This window comes from Anolis sagrei, chromosome 6 (genome assembly GCF_037176765.1).
Source record: "Anolis sagrei isolate rAnoSag1 chromosome 6, rAnoSag1.mat, whole genome shotgun sequence".
Lineage (NCBI taxonomy): Eukaryota > Metazoa > Chordata > Lepidosauria > Squamata > Dactyloidae > Anolis > Anolis sagrei.
The window spans coordinates 15329069-15344073 of record NC_090026.1 but is presented as its reverse complement, the minus strand read 5'-3'; the positions used below and the strand labels follow the sequence as shown (position 1 = coordinate 15344073).

Genomic DNA, 15005 nt, shown 5'->3' with positions numbered 1-15005 from the left:
GTGTTCCTTTGACAGGTGAAGGCTGTTCTGAACTCTATCTTGCACATTTTGTTGAAGAAGGAATGACCTTGGAGAAGCCAGACTCAGTGGGGCCAAATCATGTAATGCTGAAAAATCCCACATTCTCTTCTTGGGGAGCTATTCTCAAGAAGTTATGGCTTAAGTGGGAGAAAAGGATTCATGCAATGGTCCTGCTGTATCAAGCACATTGCAAAGTCCTGAAATTAAACTTCTACCTGCTTCCCAACGACGCTTCCTTAAGACAGGTAACTGGGAACCTCTATCTTTTCCAGGTGTGGTAAATTAGCTAGATTGTACTAGGTGGTATGAAGAATTCTGCATTAGGTCATGTCATTATGAAAACTTCTATGAAAGTGATTTTCAATTCTCAGAAATCAGTAGCTTAGAAATAAAAACCTATGACCATATTATACACAGGTCAGCGTGGCTCACTTTTGCTGCCTCGAAGTTTGTAGCTTTTGTAGAAGTCTGTAGACAGAGTCTTCTACCAGTTAATTTCAAACAAAAAACGTGGGTTTTTTTTTTGTTTTTGTTTTTTTCTAAAATTATGCCTGTAAGGGATCTGTGGATAAAATGTTGGGGACACTGTGGACTGAAATAAAAGTTTACTGTAGTGTTCATAGAAAGGTTTGTTGCAATGGAATAAAAGTCAAAAGGGCAGATTATTTTTTCATCAAAAATGTGATTGTTCAAACAAGCATTTATCAAATTTTCAGAGCTTCATGAAAGGAAAATGTTTTGGTTTGATGACTTCTCACATTACTGACTTACTTAGGCGATCCCTCATAACATGAGGATAATGGTCCTCCAAGTGTAGTGTCTTGGCGGTGGGTCCGTGGGTGGCTGTGGAGTCCTATTCTTCGTCCACATGTTCTCCCACAGTGAAGACATTGGTTTCCAGGTGGAAGGCGGTCCTTTCAGAACTGGCTTGACACACTTCCCTCTTGGCACATTTCTCCCTTTCACCCTTCGAATTCTGCACCACTGTTGGTCACAGCTGACCTCCAACTAGAGCGTTCAAGGGCCAAGGCTTCCCAGTTCTCAGTGCCTATGCCACAGTTTTTAAGGTTGGCTTTAAGCCTATCTTTAAATCTCTTTTCCTGTCCATCAATATTACGTTTCCTGTTCTTGAGTTGGGAGTATGCTTTGGGAGATGGTGATCTTTGGGCATTTGGGCAATGTGGCCAGTCCAGCGGAGTTGATGGCGTAGGAGCATCGCTTCAGTCATGGTAGTCTTTGCATCTTTCAGCATGCTGACATTTTTCCACATGTCTTCCCAAAAGATTTGCAGGATTTTTCAGAGGCAACACTGATGGAATTGTTCCAGGAGTTAACTGTGACGTCTGTAGACCATTCGCGTTTCGCAGGGGTACAGCAATAGTTTTATAAACAAGCACCTTGGTATTCCTATGGATGTCCTGGTCCTCAAACACTCTACTTCATTCAGAAAAATGCTGCACTTGCAGAACTCAGGTGGCATTGTATTTGGGTGTTAATGTTGACTTTTGTGGAAAGGTGGCTGCCAAGGTAGCAGATATGGTCAACATTTTCTAATTTACACCATTAAGCTGTATTTCTGGCATGGCAGAGGTATTGGTTGGTGACTGCTGGAAGAGCACTTTGGTTTTCTCGATGTTCAATGAGAGGCCAAGCTTCTCCTATGTTTCTGAAAAGGTGCTTAGAGTGGCTTCTAAATTTGCACAGACTATGTTATCATCAACATACTGGAGTTCTATAACAGATGTTGTTGTGACCTTAGTTTTGGCTTTCAGTCTGTTGAGGTTAAATAGCTTGCCATCTGTCCGATAAATTATTCCCACTCCGGTGGGAAGCTTCCCATCAGCAAGATGAAGTATCATAGCAATGAAGATGGAAAATATAGTTGGGGCAATAACACATCCCTGTTTGACACCTGATTCCACCTTAAATGGGCCACTTTGGGAGTCATTGCTGTCCAAGACTGTTGCCATCATGTCATCATGGAGGAGCCGCAGGATGTTCACAAATTTGTCAGGGCACCTTATTTTTTGGAGGATTATCCAGAGAGCACTGCGATTCACTGTGTTGAATGCCTTTGCAAGGTCAATGAATGCCATGTACAGAGGTTGATTTTGTTCCCTGCATTTTTCTTGGAGCTGTCGTGCAGTGGAGATAATCTCCACTGTTCCTCTAAAGGGATGGAAGCCATTCTGGGATTCTGGGAGGATGTCTTCTGAGACAGCTAGAAGATGGTTTGCAAGGATTCTTGCGAGGATTTTCCCCTTTTATTGAAAAGGGTGATGATAGTGGCATCCTTGACGTCTGCTGGGATTTTCTCGGTCACCCACAATTTTTCAATGAACTGGTGGAGTAGTTGTGTAAGTTCAGGACCATCCTCTTTAAAGATTTCAGCAGGGATCCCATCAGGTCCACTGGCTTCGTTATTTTTTGTTGGCTGATGGCATTTCTGACTTTTTCCAAACTAGGCAGTGCCGCAAGCCAGGAATCAGCTCCACATATGTGTGTTTAATAAAGGTAAATGCTTTTTAGTAAGGAGATGGTGGGGTGGGGCTGCTGTAGAAGAAGAATATAGGGAAATCTAGTCCCAGCAGTACCCAATAAAAGACATGCATCCATATAAGGGACTGTAACAGGGCAGGGAGTAAAGAGGGCACAACCCCTGGAGAAACTAAAATATCCACTCTTAACTTGAAGACTGTGCTAGGTCTGAAAAAATGTCAGATGAGAGTTTGATAACCATCACCTGTGTAATTGGAAGGAATGGGGTTTGAGAGAGTGGGGCTGGGGAGCAAGACTTGAGGATTTAGAGACCTGTGATTTGCCCATAGACCTGTCTGCCCAGAATAAACAGGTTTTGTTTGTGGACTATCTGCCAGAGACCTGCTAATACTACCGAAATGATCTTGTTTCCTCTTCCCAGGCTATCAATCGTCAGGAATTGGAAAATGATTCAAAGGAAATTCAAAAACCTGGAATTATGAAGGCTTTGGTGATTGGTTCTCACTTTTATCTGGAAAACATGACTGGTGTCACAATCAGTCCAGAGGTGAGACACAAAAGATTATGCCTTTTGCCAGCTTATCAACCAAAGCAGCAAGGCAGAAGTGCATTACTACCAGGTTACAGTTCAGTTATAAGTTATTTGCATTAAGGGATTTTTCAAGCTCTTCCAGCCAAAATAACCATAGATTTTTGAACAGGGGAAACTGAGCAAGGTGAAAAGCTGTGAGGGAAGTAGTATTTTTTTTAAATTTTTTATTGATTTATCACAATTATTACATACTATTGCATTTTATACATCAACCTCTTTAACATGTTGTTTTGTTGTTTTGCTTTGACATTTCCTCCCCTTTTCTCTTTTTTTTTCCCCCTTTTTTCACCTCAGTGCTCCCCTCCACCCGTCTCAAGCCACATTTCTTACATTTCATCTGTCCAAAATTTCATTTCTTCTTGTGACGGTAATTTTCCTTCCTTATTTTTTAATCCATTTACCACAAATTTTCCCCATATAGCATCAAAATCACTTTGTTTCCATATACCTTTTTTAACCTTTAATATACATGTCAATTTATCATTTAATGCTATTTTCCATGCTTCCTTATACCACTCCTCTATTCGTATATTCATTTCTTTTTTCCAATTCCTTGCTATGAGCAGTCTTGCTATAGTTAGTAAGTTTGTTATCGCTTCTTTATCCTCCTTTTTCAGTTGCTTATTGGTATATAATGATAATAAGGCTATACTAGGACTTTTGTCTATTTTCATATTCATTATAGTTTCTATTTCTCTAAATACTTTCTCCCAAAAATTATTTACATATTTACATTGCCACCACATATGTATATATGTTCCTGGTTCTTGACACCCTCTCCAACAATTTGTTGAATTGTTTTTATTCATATATGCTATTCTTACCGGTGTTAAGTACCACTTCCATATTAACTTGTAATAATTTTCTTTAACACGTATCGATAGATTTTTTAAATGTCTTTGTCCCCATAACTGTTGCCACTCTATTTCACTTATTTTTATCCCTAAATCCTCTTCCCAAATCTCCTTAAGGGTGCTCTTTTTTATTTTCCCATCCTTCATTTCAATTAGTATCTTATAGATTTTGCTAATTATACCTCTCAAGTTTTCATGTTCTTCTACTGCCCTTCCCTTCTGTATTATTTGTTCGAATTGATTGAGTTGGCTTCCATTTCTATTATTTTTTTTCCAGTTTATTAACCATTGTTCTAGTTGTATACAATGAAACCATGATAATTTTATTTCTTTAAACTCTTCCAACATCCTTTCCCTCTTCATTTCCACCTTCATCCAATTCCCTATTCTATCTAAATTTATTTCCCTTACCTTTTTATCCATTGCTTTTTTTAAATTTTTTGGGAATTTCTTTTCCATCACTATTGGGGTTATAATTGATCCTTCCTTTATTAACCTCCCCTTGTATTTATTCCATATTTTCAGTATGTTGCTCAGCATTGGGTTTCTAATTTCCCTCAGTTCTTTTCTAGTAAGCTGTTTAAAAAATATATTCCAAGTTTCATCTTCCACTTTTCCTGAATCATTACTAAGCCAATCTATTCCCTCTTTTTTAATCATTCCTTCTATAACCAAATTTAATCTACTTGCTTCATAATATTTTTTTATATTAGGTAGTGCTAGTCCACCCTCCTTTTGCGATCTATACCATAACTGTTTGTTTAGCCTGTTTATTTTACTTCCATTGCAGTACTTATTAATCATTTGTTGCCATCTAATTAGCTCTTCTTCTGTGATTTGAAGTGGTAACATTCTAAATATAAAATTTATTTTTGGAAGTATTTTCATTTTTACTAATGCTATTCTTCCAAACCAGGATAAATGTATACCTTCGTACTCTATTAACTTTTTCTGAACTTCTTTTCTTAAAGTTACTACATTTACTTCCTCTATCTCTTTTAAATCCTTAGTTATTATTACTCCCAAGTATTTTAATTTATTCTTAATTCTTATTCCCATTTTTCTCTGTTCTATAAATTTTTTTTCTTCTTCTCTTGTATAATTGAGTAGCATCATTTCTGACTTGTTCCAATTAACTTGTAAACCCGTTGCTTTCCCAAATATCTCCAAATGTTCTTTTATTCTATCTATTTTCTCCACTATATTTTCTATAAATAACAATGTATCGTCAGCGAATAAGCAAACCTTCTGTTTCTCCTTTTTTCCTAATCCTTCTAAATTTTTATCGTTCCTTATATTATTAGCAAAAAGTTCTATCACCATAGCAAATAATATCGGGGACAAAGGGCACCCTTGTCTAGTTCCTCTAGTCACTTTTATTTCGTTTGTCACTCCATCATTTATAGTTATCACTGCTGAGTTCTTTGAATAAAATTGTTTTAGTACTCCTTTTATTTTATTTCCCATTCCAAATTTATTCAATATTTCCCCTAGTGTCTCCCATTCCACACAATCGAACGCTTTAAAAATGTCTAATGATAGTATCCCTGCTTTTCCCTTCCCCTCTTTAACCCAATGAATTTTATTTAGTGCTCTCCCTATCAAATTTGACATTTGTCTTCCTTTTATAAACCCACACTGATCTTCTTTTATGTACTTATACATACATTTATTCATTCTATTAGCTAGTATCGCGGACAATATCTTTGCATCCTGGTTTATTAATGATATGGGCCTGTATGACCCTGGGTCTGTTAAGTCTTTGTCAGGTTTGGGTATTAATATTATTAATGATCTCCTCCATGAATCGGGTATTTTATCTCCCTTCATTATTCCATTATACAATTCCAATAATTTTGGGGTTAAAACTTCTCTAAAGCTTTTATAATATTCTGTCCCTAGACCATCCAGGCCTGGAGCTTTTCCTACTTTTAATTTATTAATGACTTCCTCTATTTCTTTTTTCTTAATAGGTTGGTCCAATAGCTCTTTATCTTTCTCCTCCAGCTTACTCTCCCAATTTTCTTCCACGTATTTCCTAATTGCCTCTATGGGACATGCTTTAGTTTGATATAGGTTTTTATAAAATTCCTCAAATACTTTCAATTTCTCTTTCATAGCTCTACATAATTTACCTGTTTTATCTTTTATCGTGTTTATCATTCCTTCCATTTTCTTTTTCTGTGTTGATTTGGCTAACATCTTTGAATTCCTATCACTAAACTCAAAATATTCCCTCCTTAAATAAATTAAATGTTCTTGTACTTCGTCTATTTCCATTTTATCCAATTCCTCTTTTTTTGCTCTTAACCTAGCATAAATTCGTGTATCTCTCTTTATTACATATGCTTTTTCAATCTCTTCTATTTCTCTTTCTAGATTCCTTTTCCTTTCTTCTTGCCTTCTTTTTAAGTTAATTGTCTCTTTTATACATAACCCTCTAGTCACTGCTTTCATAGTATCCCATAGGACTCCTTTTGTCACCCCCTTTTCGTTGAAGCCCCATATTTCTTGCCATTCTGCTTGCACTTTATCTACTATCTCTTTATGATTTAGTATTCTTGTGTTTAACCTCCACCTTTTCATTTTATCATAATCACATTTCAACGCAATCTCAATTGAAACCAAAGCGTGATCCGAAATCTTAATCATACCTATATCAGCATTTAGCACTTTACTTGTCATATTCTTGGAGACAAAATATAATCAATTCTTGTATACACCTTATGTACCGATGAATAATATGTATATCTACTTTCATTCCCTTTTACCAATCTCCACACATCCTTTAATTGCCATTTATTCATTACTCTGCTTAAATCCGTTGTTTCAATATTTCTAACTTTTGATGCTATCGTAGTTTTATCCTTCTTTAAATCCATACAGCAATTACAATCTCCTCCAAATATTACATTTTGTTGATGATAATTCTCTATTTGCTCTAGCACTTTTTCATAAAATTCTTGCTGTTTCACATTTGGTGCGTATACATTTACTAATACATATTTTTCCTCCCCTATTTCCCCATATATTATTATATATCTTCCCTCTTCATCTTTCAATACCTTGTTTATGACAAAATTACATTTCTTTGCTATTATTATTGCTACTCCTCTTGACTTTGATGACCCAAAAGATGTTTCATAGTTCCTTATCCAGCTCGACTTTAGCTCACTCGAGCCCCGTTTATTTTGATGTGTTTCCTGTAGGAAGATGGCGTCCGCCGCGTCCTTCTTCAGTAGAGATTCGATCCGCCTTCTCTTAATTACCGTCCCCAATCCCCTCGTGTTAAGCGTTGAAATTCTTAATTTATGGGACATCATTTCCCTTTCCCTTTAAAAGCTTTTCTGTGGCTTGAAACAACGTGAACCCTTGACCCTTTCCCTCCCCTACCCTTAGTCCCCATTCCCCCCTCCCCCCCAATCCCCCCACTTCCCTCTTTCCCCCCTTCCTCCCCTTCCAATCTTCGGGACTTCTCGTCCCAATCATGGCCCCCGGCCTTCCCAATTGGGGAGGGGGGTGTGAAGTCATCCTGTGGCCCAGAGTCTCCCTCCCCCCGAGTGCTCATTTCAGATAAAAAATAAAAAAGAACGTTGTTGCAGTGTTTAATTTCTTCTTACATCTCGATTCCTCCAACGGCACCAATTAATTCCTCCAGTTCTCCTCCATCCGGATCCTTTTCCTCCTCCTCCTTCCGATCTCTTTCTTGTCTTCTTACTATTCCAAGCTCCTCCAGTAATTGATAACCTTGTTCCAGTGAATCTATTCTGTATCTCTTGCCTTTCCATTGGAACTTAAGAAAGATAGGGTATCCCCAAGTATACAAAATTCCAGCCTTCATTAACTGAATCGTGATAGGCTTCATTGAGTATCTCCAATTCTTGGTTTCTGGGCAGTAGTCGTTAAATATCTCCAATTTTGAATCACCCATCTTTAGGTAATCAGGATTCTTCTTAAGTATTTTCATCAGGTCTTCCTTCTTTGCAAAATTATGGAATCGAATTATTATATTTCTGGGTGTTATTTTATTTCTTCCAGCCGGGAGGCGATGAACTCTCTCTATATCCAATTCTGACCAGTTCATTACCGGTGTAATCTTTTGCAGCCACTTCAGGATTTCAGCTTTCAGGTCTTCTTTTTTATTCCCTTCTGGATAATTTTTAATTATTGCATTATTCCTTCTTTGATTGTCTTGCATATAAACAAACTTTCCATATCTGAAAGTCTATTTTCATTTTGTTGTGTTTGCCGTTTAAGTACAAGTTGTTCCTGTTTGTTTTTTTCAATTTCTGCTTTATTCGTTTGTATTTCTCCATGTATTGTTTTCAAAGTTTCTTGTATTGCCTGGAATTTTTTATCTGAGCTTTTTTGTTCCATATCCAACTCTGATTTCATTTCTTTAGCACTGGTCAGGATATCTTGTTTTAATAGCTGAGTCTCACTTTTGATCAGATCTGCTATTTTATTTAACATTTGACTATTGCTCATTTCTTTCTCTGATTTCCCTGGTTCTTCCCTCTCACTTCTTCCTTCTGATCCAACTGGTTTTGCAGTTAGACATGGCAATGATGTTGAGGTTCCGCTCCCTGATTGGGGAGGGGCCCTCTTTAGCTGATTACCCTTTTGAAGGGGAGGGCTGCGTCTAACTGCACTCATGTCTTTAGGAAGCTGAGGAGCCTGGGGAGCCTCAAGATTTTCCAACTTGTCCAATCCAGTAAGCCTTGTAAGCCTTGCAAGAGATCTGTCTGAGGGCTTGGTACGTTCCCACAGAGGGTTTTTTGGAGTCTCACTTGGTGTGTCTTTCCCTTGGTGTGTCTTCCTACTCCTACTCATTCAGTCCATTCAGTCATTCAGCACAGTCCAAAAATTTCCAACCAAATATGTCTTGTATCACTTGCAACTTTTCCCTTATACCGAGGGATTTGCTTTAACTGATAATAATAACTCACTCCTTCTTCATAGGAAAGGCATGCCTTTAATCATTGCTTTGGTCATTGCTTTTGCCTTCCAAATCATTTAATCCAGTCTCTCCAAAAGTTTTTCTTTAAGTAAGGAAGCTTATGACGCACTTGTAATTAAAAGGTTAGTTTCACTTTCGGCCGATGCCGGCCAGCCAGCTTTCCAGAGTTCATAAATCAAAAGCAATTAAACGGTAGTAATTTACCTTTAGACTCCTCTTTTTTCAGCTCCTTAGACACACCACACTTTCGCCTCTTTTCCAGTCCATAAAGAGAAATCCTTGATCCATTTATCACTGCATTCTGATCTTTTTGCTCGGGAGCTACCAAGAAGACGTCTTCTACTCGGCCATGGTGGCTCCTCCCCCCCGAGGGAAGTAGTCTTGACGCACTCTGAACTCACGCTCACTTCCACAGAAACTGAAATTGGAATACCGGCCTCCAGAAATGCAGCAGCAGTACCTGGAATTATTTGCAAGAGACATGAAAGATGAACTCAAGCTTTCCCTTAAGGATGAAAAGAATGAAAAAGAAATAGTCTGGGAGGCCTTCATAAGAAAAGGTGAGTTTGGACCAAGGGAGGAACCCATAACTGAACCAAAGCATTGGATGTAAGATTGAGAAAAGTATCCCACAGAGGTTCTCTTTCTGACTCTCTTTTTCCTGTTTTTTTTTTTTATAGAAGAATTGAAGTTTACTGTTTTGGATCCCTTAGAAGATGAGAAGGACTCTACGGGTATATATGGTGCTTGAAGATGCAGAATGTGGTTTACTTGAGGAACTCGCCCCATCCCAATAGCCCAAGACCATTTGCAGCTTTGATTTGGCCGTGGAAAGTGTTGTCAAGATCTTACATCATGTGATTATAGCCAGATGCATTGGTTCTTATCCTGTCACTGCTATCCTTTCTCCACACATCCTTCTTGTATCATATATGCTGGGAGTGACAGCTGTCAGGAGTTGATCCCCTGAGCAAACTTGGGCCCCATCCACACAGGCATCATAATCCAGTTTGATGATGGATTAAGGCAGGGGTGTCCTGATAATGCCCCCCCTCCCAATCCAAGCTCCAATTTTCATCCACCTTAAAACTGCATGATAAAAAGAAACCCTGATTTCAGCTGGAAGATGCAATATATCCCTCCTGTGTCTAAACAAGGCAAAGAAAGGATTAAATCCTTGCCATTCCCCTCCTTTTGTTATTGAACACAACTAACCCCCAGTGAGTTATAGTTTGAAATGAAAATGGATTTATAGTTTTCCAAGAGCAATATGCAAGAATGAAATAAGTGCTATCCTCTCTTTTGCATAAAACCTTCTAGGCCCTCTACCTTAAGACCCTTCCCTCTCTCTTCTATCCTCCTAACCATAAACTATGTTTTGTTCCTTTTTTATTCCTATCAATCTATTAAATATGGTCCATTGTACTTCTGGGACAGGAAACATTGATCTCTACCTGACCTAGGTCAGGAAGCAAGTTATCCAGCTACAGTCCTGGGTGTGGATTAGAATCAAAGGGGACTTTGGTCATGTCAACATTCTCTATTTACGTAATCCCATCATCTTTGTGCTTAGACATCCAAAGACAAAACTACAATCAAGCAGCTAACATATTTACATCTATTCCTTTCTGTATAACTGGTATCATTTTGTATTGTTGAGGGCTTTCATGGCCAGAATCACTGGGTTGTTGCATGATTTCCAGAAGAACATGGCCATACAGCCAGGAAAACACACAACAACCCACTGTTATACTTTTCTATAATGTATCTATTATATCTAATATTGGTTGCACAACGGGTTAAACTGCTGAGTGCTGAACTTGCTGACTGAAAGTTCAGCAGTTCGAATCCAGGGAGTGGGGTGAACTCCCGCTGTTAACCCCAGCTTCTGCCAACCTAGCAGTTTGAAAACATGCAAATGTGAGTAGATCAGTAGGCACCACTTCTGCAGGAAGGTAACAGTGCTCCATGCAGTCATACTGGCCACATGACCTTAGAGGCGTCTATGGACAAAGCCAGCACTTCGGCTTAGAAATAGAGATGATCCCCCCCCCCCCCCGAGTCAGACACAACTAGACTTTATCTTTTATCTATTTCCCAAGTATTTATTCTACCTTCTTCTTAAATGTACTAAATATAAGACAGTCTAAACTGCCTGACTCAGGCCACAGAGCTATTACTCAGGAATATATTCTCAACCTCAGAGAATAGACTTCTTGAAGACCCTCTATTCTTTGCCTGGAAAACCCTGTTTTTTGGCTCCCAGAAGCAGGGGGCCTGGAATGTGCCTCTTTTATTGTTTTCTAAATTTTGGCTTTGTTTAATATAAAACTGAATTAAGCTATATTTCCAGGCTGTGCCCTCCCATGGGGTGGCTCTGCAGCCTCCACTCTAGACCAATCCCGGCATGGATCCTACCTATTCTCTTCTTAGTCGCTTCTTGGCCAAGAATGCAATAATCGCCTCTGTCCTATGTCTTCACTTCACTGGCGAGTCTTTGATCTGGAACTTTGGTTATTAAATATGGTTAGATGCACTCAACAGGCAGTTCCCTCTCAGTTTATTGTGGTCTAAATTCCACATCACTGGAAAGCATGGGAAAATGTTTTTGTATCCACCTACTCTCTGGTGGGCATGAAAGGCAGTATTTCCATGACAAATGACATGTCAATTTCTGGATCACTTCTTTTTTGAGAGGGAAAGGCTGCTCCCATTCAGTAAAATGTCTATGATAGTAAAAACATTCTTATACATCAGGTATGTGGAACAATTTATCAGTGGTTCCCAAACGTTGGTCTCCCAGCTGTTCTGGACTTCAGTTCCCAAAATTGAATACTGTTGGCTACATTGGCTAGGTCTTCTATGACTTTTGGAGAACCAAAGTTTTGGAACCATGGATAAATTTTCCTACATATCCTATAGGAGGCACCTGGACTAATATGAATGCAAAAAAAATTTGATCTGAAATCATTTCTGGGGCCACATGTCACCCAAGGACCACAATTGCTAGACTCCCTCGTGTATGCAGTTTATTTCTCTTTCCTTTTCTAGATGCTGGTGCCTGCAGGCAAACCCAGAATACAATGGAAGATGGCTCATCATCCAAAATATCAGGTGAGCCCTATCAGTGTAATGCCAATATATATTGTACAAGTTTAAAATCTCCATGCTGCTAGCTGTGAAAGAGTTAAGTTGTGGAGCATTATGAAGCATGCGTGGAACAGACAAGGAAGATGTAGCAATAGACTAGGAGACTGGACATTGAATTAATGAGCTGATAACAGTGGGGTATAAACAGAGTACCATTTTGTTCTTTCTCTTGGCTCTTCTCCCTTGCATCTGACTGTACTAAAGAGTAAGTGGTATTGCAATGAATGAAATGTAAATAAAGATAAGAGCCACTACTGAAGCAAAAACAACTGTGCCTCAAGTCAGTTAATTGGATGATAAGAAGCAAGTTGGCCAGCAAATTGCACGCTTAAGTCCATCTTCCTATCATAGGCTGCTTTTAATCCCCCCAGTCATCTGGAAATCAGGGTTGCTGGAGGGCAAAGTGCCCAGCTGCTAGTCACTTCACCTTTCCTAAAAACTTCCAAGATGCCATAGCATTCTCTGCAACTGATTTTTACCTATTGTCTCTTTTTCTCCCCATCTGTCTGACTCACCAGGGATGCACTTCATCGAGCGGCACCGAGAGGAGCTGATAAGGCGGGCCTGCAATGTAGAGGGAGTCTTGGATATTCTTTATTGGAAAGTCCTGGATAATGAGCAATACCAAAAAATCCTCTCCAGGAAAACCTCCCAGGATAAAATGCGGGAGCTCTACACCCTCTTGCCAAGCTGGAACCACTGTTGCAAGGATAAGCTTTATGAAGCATTGAAAATCAAGGAGAAGCATCTTATTGATGATCTTGAAAAGAAGTGGTGCCACAGATAACTATATGATGCCACTAAATATTCGCTTGGCTTCCTGGACAGTGTAACTTTGGTGCTTTTGTTATTGAATGTATTTGACATAAAACACAAATCCTTCAAATCATACAAAGCAGCAATAAACTATATTGCCTTTTTATCCTTGATGGCCCTGAAAGGAGATGAGGCCACAATAAAAGCAGAGCAGGATCCTTCAGAAATCCAACCGCATATCCTGTATGATTTCAATGCTTTCATTTTTATTCATGCATATTTGCAAAATAGCCAATATGATGGTAGTTTCAGCATTGAACAATGAGTCCAGAGACCAGGGTTCAAATTCCATCTTGTCCATGGAAACCTACCAGATGACCTTGGGCAAGCAATGCTCTCTCAGCCTCAGGGGAGGCCAAAGGCAAGCCCTCTCTGAACAAATCATGCCAAGAAAAGCCCATGATAGGGTTGCCTTAGGGCAGTATTTCTCAACCTGGGGGGTTGGGACCCCGGGAGGGGGGGTCGCCAAAGACCATCAGAAAACACATACTGTTTATAAACCAATATTTATAAACAATTAGTGGAATGGTCAGTAGGAAAGAGAGAAGAGAAGATGGAAGGAAAATATTGGGAGAGCAATTAGAAAAAAAGAATGGGAAGAAATATGGAATAGAAAATATACGTACGCAATTGATCTGAAAGAACATTTGATTAAAAAGGCGCATAGGTGATATATGACACCGCAGAAGCTGGGAAAATGTTATAAAAATGTAAAAACAACCTGTTGGAAATGTGGAGAAAAAGAAGGTTCATATTTCCACATGTGGTGGACATGCCACAAAGCGAGGCAATATTGGAGAAAGATACAAGAAGCAATGGAAAAAATAATAGAGATAAAGATCCCAAGTAAACCAGAAACATTCCTGTTAGGGATACACGAGCTGAACATAGGAAAAAATACAGAAAAATTTTATTTTTGATGACAGTGAGGATATGCTATGCTAAATTATGGAAAAATAGTGAGAAACTGGAAGAGGACAATTGAATGTCGAAAATGTTAGACATCAGAAATATGGACAGACTTACTTTCCTCATTTCAAAAAGTAAGGGGGAAATGGTTAACTCTATAATTCCATGATGTAAAGGAAAACTCTTAATAAAGATTTTTTTAAAAAAAGAAAACACATGCTTCTAATGTTTTAGGAACCCTTTTGGGGGAGGAGGTTGAAGACCTCTCTGCCTCTCCTTCTCTTCCTTTTTGGTGTTGGTGAACTACAACTCCTAGAATTTAAAAACAGCCCCTTAACCCCACTAGCATTCAATGTTGGTCATGTAGGTAGTGTGCCAAGTTTGGTGCAGATCCATTGTGGGCTGGGTTCAGAGCGCTCTTTGATTGTAAGTTCACTATCAATCCCAACAACTACAACTCCCAAATGTGAAGGCTATTTTCCCCAAACTCCACCAGTCTTCACATTTGTGCGTATTGAGTATTTGTGCCAAATTTGGTCTGATGATTATGTGGAAAAGTGAATAGTAGTAGTTAAAGAGCACATTCTAAAGACCTTTGCACAATTGAGACTTGTGCGCCAACTGCGACCGTACCTCGTGAAGGCTGATCTGGCCGGGGTGGTCCACGCCTTGGTTACCTCTAGAATGGATTACTGCAACGCGCTCTACGTGAGCCTGCCCTTGAAGACGGCTCGGAAACTTCAATTGGTCCAGCGGGCAGCAGCTAGGATGCTAACTGGAGCTCATTATCAAGAGAGGTCTACCCCTCTGTTTAAGGAGCTCCACTGGCTGCCATTTATTTTCCGAGCCCAATTCAAGGTGCAGGTGCTCACCTACAAAGCCCTGAACGGTTTGGGACCACCCTACCTGCGTGACCGCATCTCCATCTACGAACCCACACGCTCGCTCCGGTCATCTGGGGAGGCCCTGCTCGTGATCCCACCTACGTCGCAAGCGTGCTTGGTGGGGACACGGGACAGGGCCTTCTCTGTGGCGGCCCCCCGACTTTGGAATGCCCTTCCAAAAGAGCTTCGTCAGGCCCCTACTCTAGCAGTTTTCAGAAGGAACCTAAAAACTTGGCTGTTCCGATGTGCCTTCGCAGATTAGGAATCCCCCATCCCAAGTCCTAGAAGCACTTTAGTACAACCAATGTTGCTGCACACCG

At 39.5% G+C, this 15005-nt stretch overlaps 2 protein-coding genes across 2 annotated transcripts in view; both read left to right on the top strand.

The window, feature by feature from the left end:
- LOC132779354 (NACHT, LRR and PYD domains-containing protein 1b allele 2-like) overlaps positions 1–15005 on the top strand; it is a 214964-nt gene that overhangs the window by 81701 nt on the left and 118258 nt on the right. The gene's annotated exons all lie outside the window — the stretch shown is intronic.
- Positions 1–15005, top strand: part of LOC137097340 (apoptosis-associated speck-like protein containing a CARD) — a 73821-nt gene that overhangs the window by 28386 nt on the left and 30430 nt on the right. The window lies entirely within an intron of this gene.